The 21,830-nt window shown below is 45.3% G+C and overlaps 3 non-coding genes across 3 annotated transcripts; 1 reads left to right on the plus strand and 2 right to left on the minus strand.

Moving 5' to 3' along the window:
* Positions 1-353: 353 nt before the first annotated feature.
* Positions 354-426, minus strand: trnav-uac (transfer RNA valine (anticodon UAC)). The gene has a single exon. It is a non-coding gene; the product is annotated as a tRNA-Val (tRNA).
* A 109-nt stretch (positions 427-535) lies between these two features.
* Positions 536-608, minus strand: trnal-uaa (transfer RNA leucine (anticodon UAA)). Its single transcript has one exon. It is a non-coding gene; the product is annotated as a tRNA-Leu (tRNA).
* A 13,768-nt stretch (positions 609-14,376) lies between these two features.
* trnal-aag (transfer RNA leucine (anticodon AAG)) lies at positions 14,377-14,458 on the plus strand. The gene has a single exon. It is a non-coding gene; the product is annotated as a tRNA-Leu (tRNA).
* Positions 14,459-21,830: the final 7,372 nt, after the last annotated feature.

Raw genomic sequence — 21,830 nt, forward strand, 5'->3', positions numbered from 1 at the left:
AAGTGCATTTCAAGCAGAGACCAGGAGGGACTTGTTTACACCGAGAGTGGGCGGAGAATGGAACAATGCGCCCAGCCCTGATGCTGGAGCTGATTCTTGATGAGATCTTGGGATCACTAAGAAGCCCCCGCTGGGTGGTAATCTTTCTGTTGTTCTTGCAGGTCCTGCGCTGCTTTTGAGCCGACAGAGCTCGTCCTGGTCTGTCGGCACAGCCCAATTGCAAATGATCGGCTCCGCGTACAGAAGGAACGTGCGTTTGGTACAAGAGTGCACGAAGGCACCGGAAATACATTGGGAACAAATGACCGGTCGCTCAATACCTCTGTGAAGTACAGGAGCGTGCAAAACGAGGCTGTTTCCGCCCGGTCTCGAACCCGGGACCTTTCGCGTGTAAGGCGAACGTGATAGCCGCTACACAACGGAAACCTGCAGGGACCGCTGCTGGTGTCTCGCTTGCGTTTCGGGCTGAGAAAGGGACGCGTCACTTTAGGCAGGGGGTGCTGGAGAGAGGAACAAAGGGCGCGATGAAACAAAATGCCAAATCCCGGGATCGAACCAGGGATCTCTAGATCTTAAGCCTAACGCTCTCCCAACTGAGCTATTTCGGCGGTGCACAGAGTGCACAGCCACCTGCTCCAGCCTTCCTGTGTTGCGGCATGAGCACACCAAGAGTAGCGGGAGAGTGTTGCAGGAACGTCACTCAGAAGGAAAGCCACCCAGCTGCGCCCTCTGAGCTCTGTCCAGCGCATCTTCCTCGCATGGACTCCTGCCTGCGACGGGCAGGAAACAATTAGCAAGAACAGAACAACACCCCATGGGTGTCTCATGGCCACACCTTAGGTTTGACACGTGCAGGTGTGAGGTGTTGCCGGGCTACTTTGGAGCAGAGCTTGGGCGGAGGGGGGTCGGGAAAGCAGACAAAGAGGTGACACCTCAAGGTCTGCACGATCACAGCTCTCCGCCGCCCCAGGCTTCCGCTCGATAAGCTACTAGACACACCCGCCCCTCTTCACACAGACCGTGGAAAAGCCCCCGAGTGGGAGGGCTCTCTCTTCCTCCCAGGAGCTCTTGGACACGACGCACAGACAGGGCGCGGGGAGCCGCCGCCTGCAAACACGGCTCCAGGCAGGACTCCGCTCAGCAGGAGCCGCAAAGCAGAGGAGATGGGGGCAGCTTAGCTCCTGTGCAGAGACCTGAGCTGTTGTTGCTGTGGATGCTGTCTTTTCTGTTCTCGGGGTAGGAGCGAATGTTGAAATGCCCTTAGAAATGAAGCAGAGCACTTCAACGGCACGGGTGTGTGTGTGCGAGCCCTGGTGATTCTGGGAGACAGATCGAACCTGGGCTAAAAGAGAGGGGGCTTAGCCCTCTTCCATTTGCTAGTTCAAAGTTGTACAACCCATTTGTATCTGCTAAACGGCGCAGTCGTCGTGCACAAAGAACGCTTTGAAAAGCGTCCAAAGCAAGTTATTCCGAGTTGGTCGTTTGTGTTTTCCGTTCAGACGCGAAATGCTGAAATGATCTCTCGGCTCCTCGGTTGTCATTTCCGCTCCGTAAAGGAATCACAGCACGCGTCGGATTCCAGCACGATGGGTCGGGACACGATGCCGGGGGTCAGAGAGAGCGATGTCTTCCTCGTTAGTATAGGACCTGTCACCTGTCCCCACCTGTCACACGACCGGGAGACCGGGGTACATCAGGACGCGCATTGAAGTGAAAGCAGGATGCGCTGTGACATGCACTGTACAGATCCCGCCACACTAAGAGGTGAGTGGGTCTGTTCGATCACAGCGCTAGGCGAATCCCCAATCCCCTTTTGTGCGTGGCGACAAAAGAAGTCTGTTTCCGCCCAGTTTCAAACCAGGGACCTTTCGCATGTGAGGCGAACGTGATAACCACTACACTACGGAAACGGTGGTAAGATGTGCCCAGCGGCCCAGCGCTGAGCTTCGCCAATGCGATTCAGCTGCTTCCAGTGCCTTTATTGGAGTGCGCTGATGGACCGTGCTCTCTCTCCAGAGACCAGCACGCCTGTCATGGACGGAGCAGGAAAGGCGGCGCCACATTCTACAGCCCTCTCCACGCAATCGACGAAATCGGGCTACTGAAGTGGAGAAAATCGCCTCTCCAGAAAGTGCAAATATCATCTTGGGGAGTATAAATCCTATTGCCGAAGGTCAGCCCTGTCTACCAGAGTAACCCTTCCACTGCGATGATCAGCTCGTCTCACAAGCGAGAAGTTTCGGCTGGAAACAAGCGCCCCCTCTTCTCAAACATTTTGCATGTTCAAGTAGTTTTAATGCGGCTCCTTCATACACGGTGCTGATCTTTTGGAATGCAGGAGGCAAAACTGACACGTTCTCATACCGGGAGTCGAACCCGGGCTGCCTGGGTGAAAACCAGGAACCCTAACCGCTAGACTATATGGCAGCGAACAACCATGCTGTTCCCGGCATCATGCAAGCAAACTACATAAATATGAGAAAACGCACAAGAGAGTTGTCACTCAGAGTGTCGAAGGGTCGATGTATACTGGGGCTCAGATGAAATCCAACGTCAGGACTTTTCCGAATTATGTCACACGAAGAGAGCACAGCCTTTTCCGCCCGGCCACGTGTGTATCGGTAACTCGCCGTGATCGAATAGTGGTCAGTACTTTGCTTTGTGGCTGCAACAACCCCGGTTCGAATCCGGGTCACGGCAGAATAGGGGCGTCTGCTTTTACTACTTGCACGAATGAAGGCAAAAAAAAGCCAATCGATGTGAACAAACGGCGCTTTACAGAGGAGTACTTCCTGACTGGATCGTTGAAGAACGACGGAGGACACTCCGACCTCTTCTCGGTTTTCTTCAATGACTTACTAAGGATCTTCTTCACATTTGCCCATGCAGGGGAAGCCAGTTACACCAAAGCAAACGCAGGAAAGTGCATTTCAAGCAGAGACCAGGAGGGACTTGTTTACACCGAGAGTGGGCGGAGAATGGAACAATGTGCCCAGCCCTGTTGCTGGAGCCGATTCTTGATGAGGTCTTGGGCTCACTAAGAGGCCCCCACTGGATGCTATTCTTTCTGTTGTTCTTGCAGGTCCTGCGCTGCTTTTGAGCCGACAGAGCTCATCCTGGTCTGTCGGCACAGCCCAATTGCAAATGATCGGCTCCGCGTACAGAAGGAACGTGCGTTTGGTACAAGAGTGCATGAAGGCACCGGAAATACATTGGGAACAAATGACCGGTCGCTCAAGACCTCTGTGAAGTACAGGAGCATGCAAGAAGCGGCTGTTTCTGCCCGGTCTCGAACTGGGGACCATTCACGTGTGAGGCGAACGTGATAACCACTACACTACGGAAACGGTTGTAAACCGTGCCCAGCGGCCCAGTGCTGAGCTTCGCCAATGCGATTCAGCTGCTTCCAGTGCCTTTATTGGAGTGCGCTGATGGACCGTGCTCTCTCTCCAGAGACCAGCACGCCTGTACCGGGGTAAAGTTAGCTTGAAGTTCCAAAACGATTTTGGCATGCCTGTAGCGCTTTCGCGAAATCTCTTAGAGTTACAAAAACACATGCTTTGTGTATAAAATACATTGTGAATGCTTTCCCAGCCTTCACTTTGTCATTTTTTTTACATTTTTTTGACCATGCTCACATTTTCTCTTGTCCATATCTTTGCAATGGAAGCACAGAACGCCTTCAAACCAAATGCATTTTAAAGACCACAACTTGTGGATATTTCCACAGCCTCTACACCAAACTATCAGTGAGCTAATCATCTTTTTTTAAACCTCCGGTTTTTCATCGATGCATAATTACACACTAACTGGAAACCGGGGACTGCTGTGTGCACACGTTCACAACGCGAGAAATACTGTTCAATACGGCTTCGTGCGAAAAACCCATATATGACCATAGGAAGCAGAACAGCGCAGTCTCCAATTACCCAGACTGTAAGCACGGGAATAAAGCTTTGTTTGATTTCTGAAACCCTTCCTTTACGTTCTATTTTCATTCAGGTGTGGTTCAACTATATTGACAATACTACTGACAGCAGGAAGTTTAAAATATTCTTTTCTCAGCAGCTTATTAAAAACAGCTCCCATGATGTTCAAACCGACTTTTTACACAGAACACTGACACAGCTTTGTGTTCTGAATCTCTTTTTCTCGTGCTTTTATTTAATGTGGCACAATGCACTGGTATAGGGATATTCTGTTCACAAACCAATAGCATTTAAACCACAGCACCCACAATGCTGCAAGTAAGTGTTTTGCACACTAAGCACGTCCTCTGACTTTTCCCAGCTTTGTTTTGGGTTGTGGAACCTTTATTTTTTATGATTTTTTGAAGATAACACTACAGGTAATACACTGGGAAAGGTGGGTCGTCTTCATGGCTCAATAGCATTTCAAATACAACAGCCACACTGCTGAAACCAAGTGTTTTCCACACCAGACAGGCCCTCTAACCTCATACAACCTTGCTGTGGCTGTGGCCCCTTTCTTTATTTTGTAATGATTTTCTGAAGATAACAGTACAGGTAATACACTGGGACAGGTGGGTCGTCTTCATGGCTCAATAGCATTTCAAATACAATAGCCACACTGCTGAAACCAAGTGTTTTACACACCAGTCTAGCCCCCTAACCTTATACAACCTTGCTGTGGCTGTGGCACCTTTCTTTATTTTTTTATGATTTCTTGAAGATAACACTACAGGTAATACACTGGGACAGGTGGGTCGTCTTCATGGCTCAATAGCATTTCAAATACAACAGCCACACTGCTGAAACTAAGTGTTTTACACACCACACAGGCCCCCTAAACTTATGCAACCTTGCTGTGGCTGTGGCCCCTTTCTTTATTTTTTTTATGATGTTTTCAATATGGCACCATTAGACAGGCGGTACATGGGGATAGGGCGGTGCTATTCACGAGTCAATAGCTCTTCAAGCACAACAGCCACAGTGCTGCAACCAGGTGTTTTACACCAGACATTTCACCTAACCTTATACAACCTCGCTTTGAGTTGTAGAACATTTCTTTATTTTTTAATGATTTTTTGACTGTAATCAAGTGTTGTGCTCACTAGGCAGGCCTCCTGACCTTTCACAGTCATGCTTTGTTGTGTGCAACTTTAATTATCTTTTTAGGATTTTTTGAACATGGCAACTTCCACCGAGACGGCTGGGGGGTGTGGGGGTGCTCTTCAATAGCTTTTTCATCTATACACACAAACGGATGTAACCAAGACACTCAGAACCTGTCACGCAGGGGCTGACTGCTGAGGATAGGGATCCAATGCGGTGCCCTTGGTAGGGTTGGCGCGAGACGCAGGCGTAGTCGGAGTAAACAGGCAGGGGTCCGAGTCCGGGAAGGCGTATGTCGAAGAAAACTCAGTCTTCACTCAGGTTGGGAGATTGTCAACAGAGATCTTTAATACAATCAGCTGAAGGGGAGCATATCACAGAGAAAGGGTTTCCCCTAGCACTCAAGACATGCTCACTGGACTGAAGTTATACTTTCCTTTTTTATACATTAAAAGTAGGCAATACTTTAACATATCAAAGGAACATACAGGGAAAGGGGCAGTGTCAGAAGTCAAACAAACAGGTCAGGGGGGTGCCATTTGGCATCCTACAATCTGTTTCAATTTTCTCTGGTTGAATGGGTGTGAGGAATCACAGGCTTTAGTTTGCACCTAAGACAGTGGTCTTAGGTGTGAACAGAAAACCGTTCCCATGCATAGTCAACTGTCCTGACCTTTTGACTCGGTCTTCCACATGTAGCACAGGCGTAGGCACAGAATCGACAGGCGAAAGTGTAGTCGAGGGACTTGCAGGGGTCGGAGTCCGGGAAGGCGTAGAAGTTGCGTCGGTGTGGATTCAGAAGGCAGAGGCGTAAACGAAGAGACAGGCTGGGGTCAGGATCCGAGAAAGCGTAAAACAGGCGAAGTTACAAAATCGAGTGGCTAAAGCGGTAGTCGGAAAAGCGGGGTCGAGTCCAGGGGAGAAGTCGTAGTAAGGCAAAGGTGTAGTTAGTACGTAAGCTCCGGGAGAGAATCTCAATCGTGAGCAATGACCGGGGGGTAGATGAGGGTTTAAGCAGAGGACTGATTGACACGTGCACGTTTGGTACGGGGAGAGCTCGTAGGAATGCGGGAGCGCTTGCCTGCGTAAGGGAGATTCGTGGCAAAACCAACAGAATCAACCTGAACTCATAGAAAAACAAGAATGCCCCTGAGACACCTGCACCCCCCCCCCGGACCACTCTGGTATCGACACCCCCAAACCCATCCATACCAGCTAACAAGACTCAGAATCAGTGCAACCCTCCAACCTGGACCAAGAGCAGGATGGGACAAGAACCTGCACCACACTATGCACCCCTCATCCAGACCAGCAGGACAGCCAGACCACAGACAGCACCATCATGTAACCCCCCTGTTCATTCCAACAGAAAAGCCGAACTGACCCCCACCAGCATGGCGATGCTGCAGCTCTAGTCCCACCAGCAGGCCCAATGGGCTCAGAGCTGGGGGACATACAGATGCAGCCATTCAAAATGCGTGGGCGATACCGCATTATTTTCCGGTACGCTGTACGCAGTCTACCGCAAGTTACAGGTAAATACCGCGAGTTACCGGTAAATACCGCTAGTTACCGTAAATTCTCCTATAATATGACAAGCAAAATAATAGTATCCGGAATTTTGGCAAGGTGGAGCTAATAAAGCTCAACCTCTCATGTTTGAGCTGTGGCCATCAAAGTCTTTAACGAAGATATTACTAATAGTATTAATAATGAATGACCTTGGACAAGCTGTAAGTGTAAACTCAAAGTATTGCCCTGGTCAACATTCTTTTTTTCATTGACCGTCTTTGTAAAAGTAACACCACAGCATTTCGCAATCACGCATTTGTTTCCAATCATGCAAAGTACAGTAATTTTTGAGAATCGATTCACCATGCCTTTCACATGCTCATAAAAGAGATTGATTTAGGAACATAAACATATTACTGTATGAAAACTGTACTGTATACAGTATGTATATGTATATTTAATGTCTTAACTGTGCCCGTTTAAGTATTGAATATTCATATCTAATTTTACCACTGAAGGGAAATCTTAGTAGCTGAGCATAAAAAGAATAGGAGCATACTGCAACGCGTGTGAAGGGCATAAACGATATTAATTTTGGAACATAAACATACAGTATATGGCTGGTCTCGGTACTTTAAAGAAAACATACACGAAACATGGTTTCATTATGACCAGAATCGGTCTTGAGATATTTTTAACTTGATTTACAGTATTTGAGAGGTATGTCTTAACACCGATACTACAGTACGTAAATACTGCTCACGTATATGTTTCTAGGTTTATATTATGCATTTCATAAGGTCAAATTACTTTTGAGCAACTAATAAGAAGCGCGAAACGGTATGCACAGGGCGTTTTAGTTTCGTTTTACTGGGACTCTGCTTTAACAATGTCGCCGTGGATTGATTAGAGATATCAAGAACATACAAGTCATTTTTTAAATGTTGTAGTTCGTCTTGTAAAAATGTTACGAGTACATCATCTATCAACAATTACACAGGTTCTGTTTCCATATTGTGGATTTTGGTTACGTAATATTATTTTCTAAATTTCACGTTGTGAATATATGATTTGGGCAAAGAAGTACATTATGGGTTGTTGTTGTTTTTTTTTGCAGTTTTATCTAGAACAAGCGATGCTTAAACCTTTGTCTGATTCTTGTGAAACTATACACACGACAGTTACAGTTCCTAGGAGTTGACTTCAGTGATGTCACTGATGGGATGTTTCTAAAAATCCATCCTCTGTAAAACATCTTCTCTAGTTATCATGCATATGTATTCGCTAATGAAGCTGTGTGTTCTGAGCCTGGATCTCTACATTTCTGTATGAACCAGCTTAGAGGGCTAAAGACAGCTTGTGTTTAAATTGAGTGTAAAGCAATTTATGCTTCTAAAGTCATGGTCAGCATTTATTATTGTACTGTGCTGTAAACTTGTTCTGTGCCTAGTCACATTATTTTATAGCGTTTTTATAGCGTTATCAAATCCGGTGGCGCTGTGTGTTAGTTTCCTGACTCCCATGTCACATGGTCTGTGATTGAAACCTGTGAAACCGGTTTAATTCGTCACAGCCAGCACTCCGGCAGAGAGGGGATTGTACTCGTAAAGTAGAAGCAGGCGGTATCCAGGTAACAGTGAAATGGGCGGACAGTCTGGGGAGATCGCCTGTTTTCCATGTACATAGTTCCCTGGTTCCGCACCCCTTGGTATTTCTCTCGCTCTCTCTCGGGTCACCTGATCATTAGCTCGAAAGATTTCAGTGCTTTGTGTATATTCTAATGGTAGTGGGGGCAGGGTGTGTGGGAACAGGTTTGGTTGAAATTGCATTGGAGATCTATGTTCTTCACACCTGAAACATTTTCTCTGAAAGCATTTTCTTCGCACTTTAACCAATCTTGTTACAGCATGTTACAGTTTACTATTATTAACCATATTAATTTTAAGTGCTTAATGCCATTTTTTGACCAGGCACGAATATTCTTAAGTCCATATCTTCGCAGGGGAATCAGTGCGAATTGCAATACTAATTAAATTAAAACTACTAACTACTAACTAATACTAGCTAATTAAAACAAACCAGAAATGTGTTGTTCTGTCTAATGACATTACAAGTGGAAAGATTACAGATTTTAATCGTCTTTAATTTTGTTACGTTATACATTTTAGAAACGTTTCATCCATACAAACACCACAAAACTATTTTCGATTGTATTTCTGAATAGTATGTTACACTTAGTTCACTGTTTTAAATACATCTAATTAAGAAAGTTAGGTGTTAGCATAAACTATTAGCAATCAATAATATTAAATTTAGCACTGTAATAAGCTGTTGGACTTTCCCCCGCATCTTGTTAAAATATATTTTCATTGTTCAAATATACATTAAGTCTGACTATCATATAATCATATAAAGTTAAATACAAAACTAAAGAAAAAATAGGGTTAAATATAATTCAAAATATTTTGCTAACAATGTTAACTGTTTATGAATAATAAAATGTATTAACTAAGGAGTAGGATGGCACAGTTGTTAGTATGTTTTTTGTTTTGTTTCTTTTTCATAAATACAAGTAGTACCTGATGTCTCAGTGGCTTTCAAAATTAAATTATGCATGCAAACCTGTGAACTAGAAAGATAACTAAGATATCCATCCATTTATAATGGTGGCGAAGTGGTTAGCATTGCTATCTTGCAGCACTGGGGTCCTAGGTTCAATTCCTGCCATCCTGTGTGTGTGGGGTTCTCTCTGGGTTACATGGTTTTTCTCCATATGTGTGATATGACTCCCTCTCGCACTCCAAAACATACTGGTAAGTTAATTGGTTTATGGGAAAACTGGCCCTGGTGTGTGTGTGTTTGTGTCTGACTGTCCTGTGATGGACTGGCGCTATGTCCAGGGTGTATTCTGCCTTGTGTCCGTTGCTTACTGGGATAGGCTCCAAATCCTCTGTACTGGATAAAGAGATTAGAAATGGATGGAAGTAAAGGCACTGTGTGGATGGAACTATACACAGTGTTAGAAACCCACTATGAAATGGCAGCATCTCACTGAGAATAAAATATCTTATAGTGCTGGCTTAAGGAAACAGCCTTTCCACCTCTCTTGCACATCAGTATCCATACCTAGTTATTTAAACAAATTGCCTCTAATTATAAACATCTTAATATGCTGGCTCTGTGGATCCGCATCAGCTATGTTTGCCCATTCCTTCAATTCATGTGCATCCAACACACAGTTCAATGCCAGCAACTACACATAATCTAAAATACAATCCTTATTTCAGAATCTATGTAAACATATAGTCTGTTAACTTCATCATCTTCATCAAAAGTATGCCTAACCCCATAAGGAAGTGTTCTTGTTATAAGTGTATTCCTCAGCTTTCCCCAAATTATCTTCTTCTTGCCAACATCTCTAGTCTTTTATCCTGCAATAACTCAGCCAACACTTAAATCTCCAAAAGCTGCTTGTGTTAATTTCTTTAAATCACAAATATCATGTGTAAATACTGGCCATATAATACTCTGCATTGTGGAATAATAGTTTATTTTAAAGGGAACTAGAGAAACTAAGAACTAGAGAAATCAAGAAAGGCTTTTTTTCTAGAATTAAAAAATGCACATCCTGTTCACTGGGGAAATTAAATCCACACTGAGCAATCTTCAATATGTTCAGAATATGACAGCAAGAATCCTATCAGGGATGCATTATACCTGTTTTCAAGTCCTTGCACTGGTTACCTATCAGATTTTGAGTCAACTTCAAAATCCTTATCCTCCTTATATACTGTCCTACAACTGTTATTATTGATCACCGAATTATTGTACTTGACATGACTTAATTCAGCCTTTCCTGAACGTCTATGACAGGCAGAGAGAGTGCTGTTTCTGGTGCGATCTTTTGCAGCTGACATTTCACTGTTTTAAACGAACAAGAAATTAGATTGCTCATAAATCACTTATTCTATATAAACACAGCGTAATTGCCCTCCGAAAATCCTCTTTTTCTTGTTCGTTTTAGAGACCTTGATCGAAACTGATTTTAGATGTCAGAAAGGATTTATTTTCTCTGTATTTCCTACATTGCTTTGTCGAGATTTTAACTTTATATCTAACTTTATATCTAGGCTCAGATTTCAACTATAAATCGTACAGTAATTAATAGCAGTAAATACTGATGTGTTGCGCCCTCTTACCACAAAAATATACTGTATGTTTTGTAGTTGGGATTAACTTTATTTCGTACGCGTAGCTACTCCGATTCGGACACCGAACAGTTAAAGATGGTGGCAAATCAGACACCCAGAGGGGGGGGGGGGGGGGGGGCGTCTTCTCGCCTCCATAACTAAAATGCCAAATAGGAGTGGCTTAAGCGACATACACAGTCGTGTAACTGACAGTTTGAGGTAGCCTATCGTGTAAATTTCGCTTTGTTGCTGATAGGTTAAGCTTTCGAAACTCTGCCCCAAAGTCATGTGACTGATTTTTCGCCCTGTTTCGTTGGTTATACGCAATGATCACAAGCACCACCATGGTAACTGGGATGTGTAGTTTTTAATTCCGTTTGAATTATAACTGTACGTACTGTCTTCATATTTGGCCAGGGCTTTAAAGAGAAGGCGCGCCAAAAAATGTCGGTGCCGTCGTCTCTGCTTTAAAGGTACCCCCGTGCTGGAAGAATTTGACCTTGGAACGTTTGCCCAGCGTAGTTATAGTGGACAGAAAAACAAGAGTTCGCTGGCATTATATCCTAGAAGACACAGACCGGTAAATGCTTGATGAACTAGGGATTGGACAGTTTCCAAGTGCTTGTACAATCGATGGAAATGTTCAAATAAATGTGCAAAAGAAATAAACAAAATAATCATTGATTTCTTTATCATATTGGCTAGCTAATGTCCTCTCTTTGCTAGTTAGTGGCTGTGTTTCTGCGTTGGGTAGCAACGGGTGACTGTTCTCAGGCGGAAGATGTAAACAGCTTAATTTTCGTGTTAAATAATTTTTAAAAATTAAAATTCATTCTATACAGCAATCACATATTTGGGTACCGTTTCATAAAACTTTCATGCTTAAAATGTTTAGGGAGAAATGGAAGACTGGTGTGTGTTTTTTCTTTAAACTATCAAGACCAGCCATACACAGTACAGTTTATGTACATACAGTAATGTTTATGTTCCTAAATTAATATCGTTTATGACCTTCAGATGCGTTATGCTCCTCTTCTTTTTATGCTCAGCTACTAAAATTTCCCTTTAGTGGTAAAATTCCATATAAATATTCAAAACTAAGCGGATTAAAATGTGCACAGTAAAGACATTAAATGATTAAATCTTTTCACTACCAACCAATGCACCACGAGTGCCCCTGTCGGTCATTTTGGCCAGCCAATCACTTACCGCGGTGCCCTCCGGTGCACTGCAGGTAGGTTACTGTACCGCGGGTTTTTACCGCTCATTTTGAATGGCTGTATCTGTAAGGTCCATATCTAGTATTTTAAGTAGGTCATTCCGAAAATACCTGTTATGAATGACCCTTCCCCTGGTCATGTTACAGTACAAAGATGTGTTGTTTGCCGCATTCTAAATTTATAAGTGTCTCAGTTTAGCCCGAATTTTATCGGCTGTTCTGTACATCGCCAGTGGCCTGGGTGCCTATACTTTTACAGATGATACTGAGCGGAGTATAAAGCTCTTGCTGAGAAAAATAATTGACGACCGCTCGCCATATGAGTATGTACGCTCCTTACTTGTAAAGGTAGATGGACAAATACTACATGTGACTTTTGGTGCGTTGCAAAACTTATTTTATACTTATTTATACAGAAATGAAAAAAGATCTATGTAAAAACAGGGCTGTGAAATACTCGCAATGTGAATAGAGCTTTCACTCTGTTTTATAGACACAGGTGTGCCATCGTGAGAAGAATGAAAAATTTCGAATGTATACGTACATACTTACGAACTTTCATACGAGCTCTTGCTCTTGAATATTTTTTTGAATTTGCTAAATCACACGAAACACCAGGATCACTCATCGTAAGCATCTGACCAATTACATTCCTGAATTTTAAACGCATTTAGTATTTATTTTTAACTTGTTTTATTTATTTTGTTAAACAAAATACACACCTGTTTTAAGTATTCTTGCCATTTTTAGCATATTGTAAGTGGATATTTTTCAAACATTTTGTTTTTAAATCATATGAAACACAATCAACCCATTGTAACTTCCCATTGATAATTCCTGAGCTTTATAGCTGTGTATTATTTCTTTTTACCTTGTTTTAATATTTTTTTTTATTATTTTTGCATTTTACAGAGCTTTTTAATATATTGTGAGCATTTTAGTGTCATTTTAAAATAGGACTATCAATTCTCCTGACTTTAAAACCTGTATTTTTCTGACATTAATCTCTCCACCTACAGATGAGGAGGGAGGTATTTGATTTTAAATTGGTTGATTTGGGGGGGGGGGGAATGTACATTCATTTCCTTGTGTGTATCACCAGTGGGAAACTTGGCATTTTTGGATGAATACAATTAGCCTCGCCATTCCATGTGTGACGTGAGCAAAGTGTAATTCCTGTCTTTATAGTGTGCTTGTTAGAGACTTAGCTGGCACCCAGAGCGCTTTAAATCCGGGAGTCAGCAGCCCAAGACAAGAGAGCTTCCTTTGTCTATGTTTTTTGCGTGAAGGGGGAAGCCATGCGTGTGCTGCAAACGATCTTAGTATCGAAGTGCCGTCCCACATAACCGATCCGAACAATCTGCTTTACAGAGGAGCACTGCCGGAGCTTATCGTTGGCAAACTGAAGACCAGGCTGACCTCTTCTGTGACTCTTGAACACTGAGTGTCAAGGTTGTGAATTCAAGCTCCACGCTGGCGGGAAATTCCCTAGGTAATGATCACATTTTCTTGCATGCTAATCAAAAGAAATATTAAGAAACTTTTCCCGATACCAGTTTTTTACAAAAGTAAAGGCACACGGCACATGTGTGGCACATCACATCCGAGTTTAGTGACAACTACCTCAGAGATTGTAAGCTGGGTAGTTTCAGATCATTTTTTTTTAAAGGTTCAAGCAAACCCGAATACCTTTGCAAGAGACATTTCAGAATCCCAGTCCAATCCAGTACGATTCCTGGATCCCTCGAATTCGACTGAACTATAGCACAGATCTGCAGTCCACGATTAGAATACTGTAGCTGTGTTGTATAAGCTATACCACCCAAAATAGTTCTAAAACAGGAGATGCATCCTCGTTTAGGAATGTGGTATAAAGTGAAATGGTCTGGGAAGAGTCCTACGTTTGAACAGTTCAAAATAGACGTAAAGGGGTATTTACGGACTCTTTCGAAATGTAAGAACAAGCTGTGTGGACCTTATCTTTATTTACCTTGTGTAATCGTTTTTCATAAAGTGTAATTGTATTATAGCATGTGCCCCTGACGATTTTCTTGATACGTTATATGTGCTCTTGTTTGTATTGTAGTATGTAGTTTTGTTGTTCAAATAAAACGTAAAAGACACAACTTTCCGGAAGCGGCTGCTGTAAAAATAAAATGACAGCAAGGGTGCTGTACGCAGAGGTCTGAAACCTGCTCCACAGAAGATCTTTATCCAAAGGTGTTAAAGAAGTCGAGATCTCGCCATGAGAGGGGAAGCATCTCAGAAAAAGCAGGTGCAGTCGGTTCCACGGTCATAACGCCACTAAGTCGGGCGACAAGAGCAAAACCCACCCGGCTTCCTCCGGGCAAGTAATGAGACAAAGAGACAGCATACAGTGGGTAGCGTGGCCGAGCGGTCTAAGGTGCTGGATTAAGGCTCCAGTCTGTTTGTGGGCGTGGGTTCAAATCCCACTGCTGCCAGGTGCTTCTGTCGAGACCCCCTTTCAGCTGGCTTCAGACAAAAGGGAGGGAACTGCTTTTTGGAAGTCTCTCGAGAAACTAAGCAAAGTGTTTAAAGATACTTTCTCAGCTTGACATCAAGGCACAAAACAAAAACCTTCTTGCGTCCTCTCAACCCAAAAGCGCTTTGCCACTTTTTGTGTTATGCAGGGAACGACGTCTGCCCAGATCACTTTTGTGTCAATGCAAATTGTAGTGTGCCCTCCGTTTTAATGTTGGCTGTGCTGGCGTGCTGCTTCTGTCTGTGAAACTTGAATGTTTTGCTTCTTCACACCGAATCGTCGGCGGGGGTTGAGCTTGTTAAATCTTTGCGCATAGCGCTCCTTTGGAAGTACTTTGTCCAAGTTCAAAAGCGATCGTGGGATTTACTTCATGCGTTCAAAAAGCATGCCTCGCACGACAGATTTAAATGGGGAATGGAGCCTGCTTCTTGCTGTTTTTCCTGTGGTTGCAGTTACAAAGTTGATTGTGCTTTCACATTCTGTTAACAGTATTCACTGGCTGAGCTTTATCAGTTGGTTCGTAAAGGAATCTCTGCTTCGGTTCCAGAAAAGTCATCTGTAGTGTGTTTTTTTCCGTGCCCATGGCAGTCTTTTAAAGCTGGTAGTAATGGCGGCGAAGGTAATTTTTTATCCTCTTTTAAAGAATAAGGACGGGCTGGGGCGAGCTCCATTTACCACTCTTTCAGCTAACCGCCGAACTCGCAAACTGATTACACTGCAGAGCCACAGGCGCCTCGCTTTTCTCCATTCTCTGGGTTAGGGTGAAAAAAAAACTTTGCTGGTATTAGCTGGCCTGCTGGGAGTACCTCTTCTTCACTGATAAGCAAGATTTGTGTTTCATCTTTCGCAAGCTGTATAGATTTCTTTCAAAACAAGTTGTTCCAGAAAGGAAACGAACACTTGCATTCACCTGAATTAAAAGGCATGGGATTTGCCCGTAAGGATAAATTCTGTACAGTAAGACAGGAAGAAAGGCACCGCTGGGAATCGGACCCAGGACCTCCTGTTTACTAGACAGGCGATTTAGCCAACTAAGCCACGGCGCCGGCAAAGTGCTGTCCTTTGACAGCCACTTGGACACATCTCAACTGCTCTGAGACATCTGCGTTCGGTGTGCACCGAGCCTGCTCGCCTTGCAAGTTGCCTCATTTACATGCGATAGCTCCACCACTAAGAGAAAGGATGAGAAATGGCTTTTATCTGGCACTTTTCATGTCAGAGGATCTCAATCTGCTTTCCGTGTACAAGAGGATGTCCAACTCATGTAGCTAAAGACATAGACGACAGTGCTCCACTGAAATCTTGATCTCACAACCCTCGGCATGACTCCGCTGTGTTCTGCTTTAGACAAAGGGGGGAAAAACTTCTTTCATCACACGTTTTGCACTGTTTACGGTGTTTGCAGGGCTCTTTCTTAAATGAAAACCAGGAATCGGCACCATATGAGGTGAGACTAGATAATATTGGATCAAGTAGCTTCGCCATTCCATGCGTGACGTGAGCAAAGTGTAATTCCTATCTTTATAGTGTGCTTGTTAGAGACTTAGCTGGCACCCAGAGCTAAATCCGGGAGTTAGCAGCCCAAGACAAGAGAGCTTCCTTCGTCTACGTTTTTTGCGTGAAGGGGGAAACCATGCGTGTGCTGCAAACGATCTTAGTATCGAAGTGCCGTCCCACATAACCGATCCGAACAATCTGCTTTACAGAAGAGCACTGCCGGAGCTTATCGTTGGCAAACTGAAGACCAGGCTGACCTCTTCTGTGACTCTTGAACACTGAGTCTCAAGGTTGTGAATTCAAACTCCATGGAATTAAATTGATATCAACTGGTTGGGATAACAATTGAATTCTCGAGCAGTAATGCAGTGAAGTTGAATACTCATCCAATCTCTGGGGATTCAGATCTCCTGCGGGCACAAAGAAACAGTTTCAGGCTGTTGCTGTCCAATCCGTGCTCTCTGGCTCGGTGCCAGGCTGTGCTGTGCGGCTTGCAACGGTGCACTGCTGATGCTCACTGACCGGCTAGTTAGTGTTGGCTTTAACTAGCCAAGTTTGCGCACAGGAGAAAAGATGACTGTGGGTCCCAGCAAGTCAGGAAGAGGACCAGTTCGTTCCTGATGAAGAGCTAGTTCTGAATATTGATTCAGCTGTCTACAGTTCTGACGTGTTCACGAGGCCTGCTGCTGGTGCTAACCTCGGGTGAATCCTCTGGTTACTCTCTGGCAACCTCCACTCTAGACTCTTAGAACAAAGGAAAGTTCTGGCACTCGGACACACTGGCCGTTCCGTGGTGGTCCAGGCTGAGTCTCAGGATGGTCAGGAGGCACTCTACGAGAATGTGCTGCCCTTGGGAGCCTTCTGCTCCTGGGCCGTCCAGCCCTGGAATTCTCCTTTGAATTCCCTTTAGAAAAGTCCACAGAATTCCACCAGGTCCTCTGTGTTGCCTGTTTTTACCTGGAGGAACTTCAGCTCGTTCATTGGCTGAAAGTTCCATGGGCATCAGAGTCCCACGTGGGTTACTCGGCCCTACCAGTCCCTGATTGGTTGATCAAGGTGAGATATGAGTCACTTACTCCTGACACTTAGGAATGCAGTCCAGATGTCCATCTGGCACTCCCTAGACTGATAGGCGCCAATGGATGACCATTGATCATGATAGCCAGGCTTAGCTAAGTGCATCCCCCTTTGGGAGCTGTCCCTTATCAAAAGAAAACATCTATAAATCAGCCTGCATGAAAAGCTTCTCTGTGGCTGCACCACAGAGATGAAGAGAGAGATGGGGCCTCATTTGGGAAAGCACCGCAAAACTTAATTCTGTCTTATTAACAATCATTGCCGCTACATATCCCCCCTTTTTGAAGGTCACGAGGTCCTGAGGCGTTGTTGCCTTCAAAAGAAAACAGAGTTAAGTGATGTCCCTTGCCATTAGAACATTAACGTTAAATGTCCACATTACTCCTCGAGAATTCATACAGGGACTAGCATTGGGAACAAACAGGATGAATAACATCTGGAGTACGTATAAACAAGGTAGGAGACATCATCTCAGTCTAGGAATTACACATCAGGAAGTTCACTGTCAGTATCTGATACCTCTGTAGTAGATATTTGGGGAGAAGTCACTTCCTTTCTTTTGACATGCTACCTTTGACTCATTCGTGCTACCCAGAGTATATCTTGATGTAAGAGTACAGCATTCAGAGTACACTGTCAGTCATGATCCAGCTACCCGGCAGTAATGTTACAATAACAACGGTTCCTGTTCCCAGCCCCCCCGATAAACCACGACACCTGTGTTGGGCACCTGCTAGGGTGGTTTGGAGGTTTGTTCCATTAAAGCAAACTCAACTACGTGTACCTCTTCAGGGCTTACTGTTTCTTGGATTTCTATCCAATTCCATAGCGTCGCACCTGAAGGCATCCACGACCTCAAGTTTGGTCTTATATTGTCTGGTTCCAGACCATACAGTGTTAAGTCGAAGCTGTACTATGGCCTCCTCGGGAACTTGCAGGAAAACTGTTTGATTAGGTAGCTGCATTGCGGTAGCTGTATCAAGACTGTCACAAGTCATAGTGTCAGTTAAATGTGGTGTGCTGACCAGCCATTTACTTCCCACCTGCTCTTCACGGGGTTCATTAACCTCCCTCTGCTCGTTAGTAGTTTTACACCCTTCATTGGTGAATCGTTTAGACACAGCCAATGGATAGCTTTGGTAGCCATACCCATCTCAAGATTTGGAACCAAATTCAATCTTGTATTGCCTTCTGGGTGAGCTATGAGCGATGGGGTTAATGTCACATACTCCTCTACTGAGAAGAGTGGAATCAAGTGGGTTGGGATTGGTGCCATGGTTAGACTGGCTACAGTGGCACTAAGCTCCCTTAACAGGTCTTGTGTCAACATTCTGGCCTGTTGCACACAAGCATAAACCCACTGTATAACACTGGCAATCATGTCCACTGGTTGGGGGATAAGGTTTAACCCTGTTGCATAGAAAGTTGCCTGTAGGGTTTTCCCTAAGCTTTCCAGCCTTTGCTGCTGTCGATACAGTCTGTCACTACCCTCTGGCATCTCTGACACCTGCCTTCTTGGGGCAGTCAGCGTGAGAGTGCCAGTAGCACACAAACCTACCAGAAAAAGCAAACGTGCAACAGTGGCGGCAGCAATCAGTCCTCCCAAAAGTATTTTCGGGTGGCTGATCCCAGTCATCTCCTTCTGAGTGACTGTTGCCTTTCTAAGCTGGCGCAGCGTGTACATGGTGTCTTTCTCAGTATGCCATGTGGCATCTTGGGCACCAACATCCTGGAAATCTGGGGAGATCTGATGCTGCTCCTCGTTTTCCAGGGCATCTGCTTTTTCAATTTGTTCATGCCTGTGCTCTAGGAACCCTGCAGGGGGCGGTGCAGTGGTGGAGCATGCCTGACCCTCGGCTGAGTGGTCAACTGGAGCACCTGAGTGATCTGGGATTGTAATCCCATTCTCACTGTTCAGGTCCACCCTGCACACCTCCTGATTGAGGAATCCCTCTATCGGCATGTTTACAGTTGTTCGCTGGGGGTAGGTGTAGGACACCTGCTCTCTCCCCCCTTCCCTCGCTAGGGGTTCAGGGAGCTGCCCCAGCACTGGGATAGCTAGTTCACTGTCTTCAAACTCGCTATCACCCACCAGGCCCATGTCAGTGCGGGCGGGGATTCTGACACCCCTCTTTGCGATGTCCTGCACTGGCAGGCGGGTGGCTTGACCATCCAGCTCCAGTCTGGGTGAACCACTGTTGGTCAGACTCAGACTGACAGATTGAGCTGGTGGCTGTAAGAAAACCAGCTCAGCTTTCATTCCCTGTCCCTTCCTGGGGACTAGGTGTGTTGGAAACCCTGCTGTCGAGGCAGGAACAATCAGGTCAGTCTCACTACCTGGTAGTTGTGAGAAATAATGTTACCTGACTGCAGGTTCCCTGGGTCACAGCAGAGGGAATCGGCATCTGGTGTGTCCACAGCGCAGTAGTCTCAGCTTCGAGCTGGACCTCCTGTCTAACCTGTGAATGTTGCACCAGGGGCACCTGGTGGTGGCCCTGTGACAGCTGCTCAAGCAGATCCTCACTGATAGAGGACCTCTCAGGGCTAAAGCCGAGGGCTACATCACCAACCTGCTCTCCTGCCATCTGGATCCCTTCCACCACTGCGAGGTGGTGGTCCTGACCCCTCTTGGGTGCCAGGGTGCACAGGGAAAGCTCCTTTTCATCACCAGATGGGGAGATCAGCTCCTCTTTAGGGATGTAAAAGGGGTGTGCTTTACCTGGTGGATCAGGCGGCTGCTCGGAGCACCGCTCCTGTGGCAGGGAGGCTGCTGGGACCTCGGCCAGGACACGACTTCCCTGTATATTTGGGGAACAAGAAAATATTTTTATTTCTTGTCCAGAGGGAACAGAAGGACTCTCCGCATGGGCTTCTGTGTTCGGTGGGCACTGTGTGAGCACAGTCTGACTCTTGGCCCCCCTTTCCTTCTGTACAGAAGGCTTAGGAACCTTGACCTGTTTCCACACTTTGCCTTTCTGGTGATCCACCAAAGGTTCCTCTCTGAGTCGCATGCCCTTTTCTTTTTCTACCCGTTTGAACTTGCCGTGTGACATCAAACACCTTTCAACCTCAGTGTCAATCAGTGTCTCACTGGGTAAGACATCTCCCATGGCAGCCTCGAGGTAAAAGCTTCCTGCTTTTCCTCTGTGTTTTACTGCCTGCTCTGCGACTTCAGGGGTGGAGTCAGCACTCGCTTGGGAGTGACTGACCTCATCCAGGCAGGAACCCTTCTGCTCAATCAGATAGACTGAGGGAGGGAGAGGGGATGGGTCTCCGCCTCCTCTAGTGGAGAGTATCAGCTAATTCACGCTTCCGGCAGCCTTGGGGAGTGGTTGTCCCTGTCCTAATAAAGCTTGTTCAAGCCTGGCCAGGCGGGCGGCTACTGATTCCTTTTGTTCAGCTTTATCTAGCCCTTTCCCTCCCCCAGTGTTCTCATGGCACTTAGGGCGCTGGGTGCGGTCCTGTGTGCTTGCTTTGGAATGGGGCTTAGCCAGCTCAGGAGCCTGTGCTCCTTAGAGCAGGAGGGAGTTAACTCTGCTGGCTCTGATGGCGAACACAGTCGCTTTAGCAGCTTTTTGCTCAGAGGGACTTTGGACATCATACTCCCAGGCTTTCTGCACAAATCTCTTAATATCAGTCATTTTCATGGTCTGTGCATCTGTATGCATTAAGATCATCTTTCTGACTGACGGGTGGAGATTCGCGATGAATAAACCCTTGAAATGTGTGTTCTCTTCGCAACCCTCATCATTTCGCCCTGCAAAATAAGTTCGTCTAAGTCTCTCGTAATATTCGCGAGGGGACTCTGCTCTCTTGTGCTTAATGTTAAGGGCGGCGGCTATTGCGGCAGTCGGGTCAATAAACGCACTGTATTCTTCGATAAGTGCTTGACACAGCTGTTCAAAGTCATTACAGACTTCTTTCATCTGCCTAGCCATCCACTCATGTACAGCTCTGCTGGCAGTTTTCCTGACCAGAAATACTTTATCCTGTTCTGTGGCGTTTGGCAGGTACTGCAGGTGTAGTGTTTTGATGGGAAAATCAATCATCAGAACAACAACGCACACACACGGGTTCAATACACGAGATACATTTATTAATATAAATTGTGCACCAAACATATACTAGTCTGCCTGGATACGAACGGCATACCTTACTGTGAGGGTTATCAATATACAAGGTATATAATCTCGAAGAGATGCAAATACAAAGAGATACACAACAGAGAATATATGTCAATATATATCGTTTGGTTACCAAATCGCTAATCAGTGTTATTACCCACTGTTACTCTAAACTCGGAAGTAAATACATTACTCATGAATTGAATTGCTAACAACTTGTGTTGAGGTACAATTGAATTCTCGAGACGCAATGTAGAACATGGTGTTTACTTATCCACTGTGTATGGATTTGGAATTCCCGGCACGAACACCAAACCAGCTGACAGGCTCTGTTGCAGCCTCTGTTGCAGCGGTTGTCCAATGGGCGTTGTCCCGGCGTCCTCTGGCTACTGGCCAACCAGTCAAGGAGCAGCTCGGAGTAGGACAGGCGGAGGAATCTGACTGCGGTGCGCAGGGCAGTCGTTGCTCCGAGGGGATCTACCAGCAGTCCGGCTGGCTAGTAGAAAGTCTCTATGCACAGAGTGTGACAGCGAGTCCTCACAAGTCACTCTTTTGCCTGGGAAGAAGCTGGTTCGTTCCCGGTCCAGCGCTGCTTCTGAATAAGCTATTCAGGTTGTCGACGAGGGTCCAACT

The sequence above is a fragment of the Lepisosteus platostomus genome, chromosome 5 (genome assembly GCF_059453375.1).
Source record: "Lepisosteus platostomus isolate fLepPlt1 chromosome 5, fLepPlt1.hap1, whole genome shotgun sequence".
NCBI classification, from domain to species: domain Eukaryota; kingdom Metazoa; phylum Chordata; class Actinopteri; order Semionotiformes; family Lepisosteidae; genus Lepisosteus; species Lepisosteus platostomus.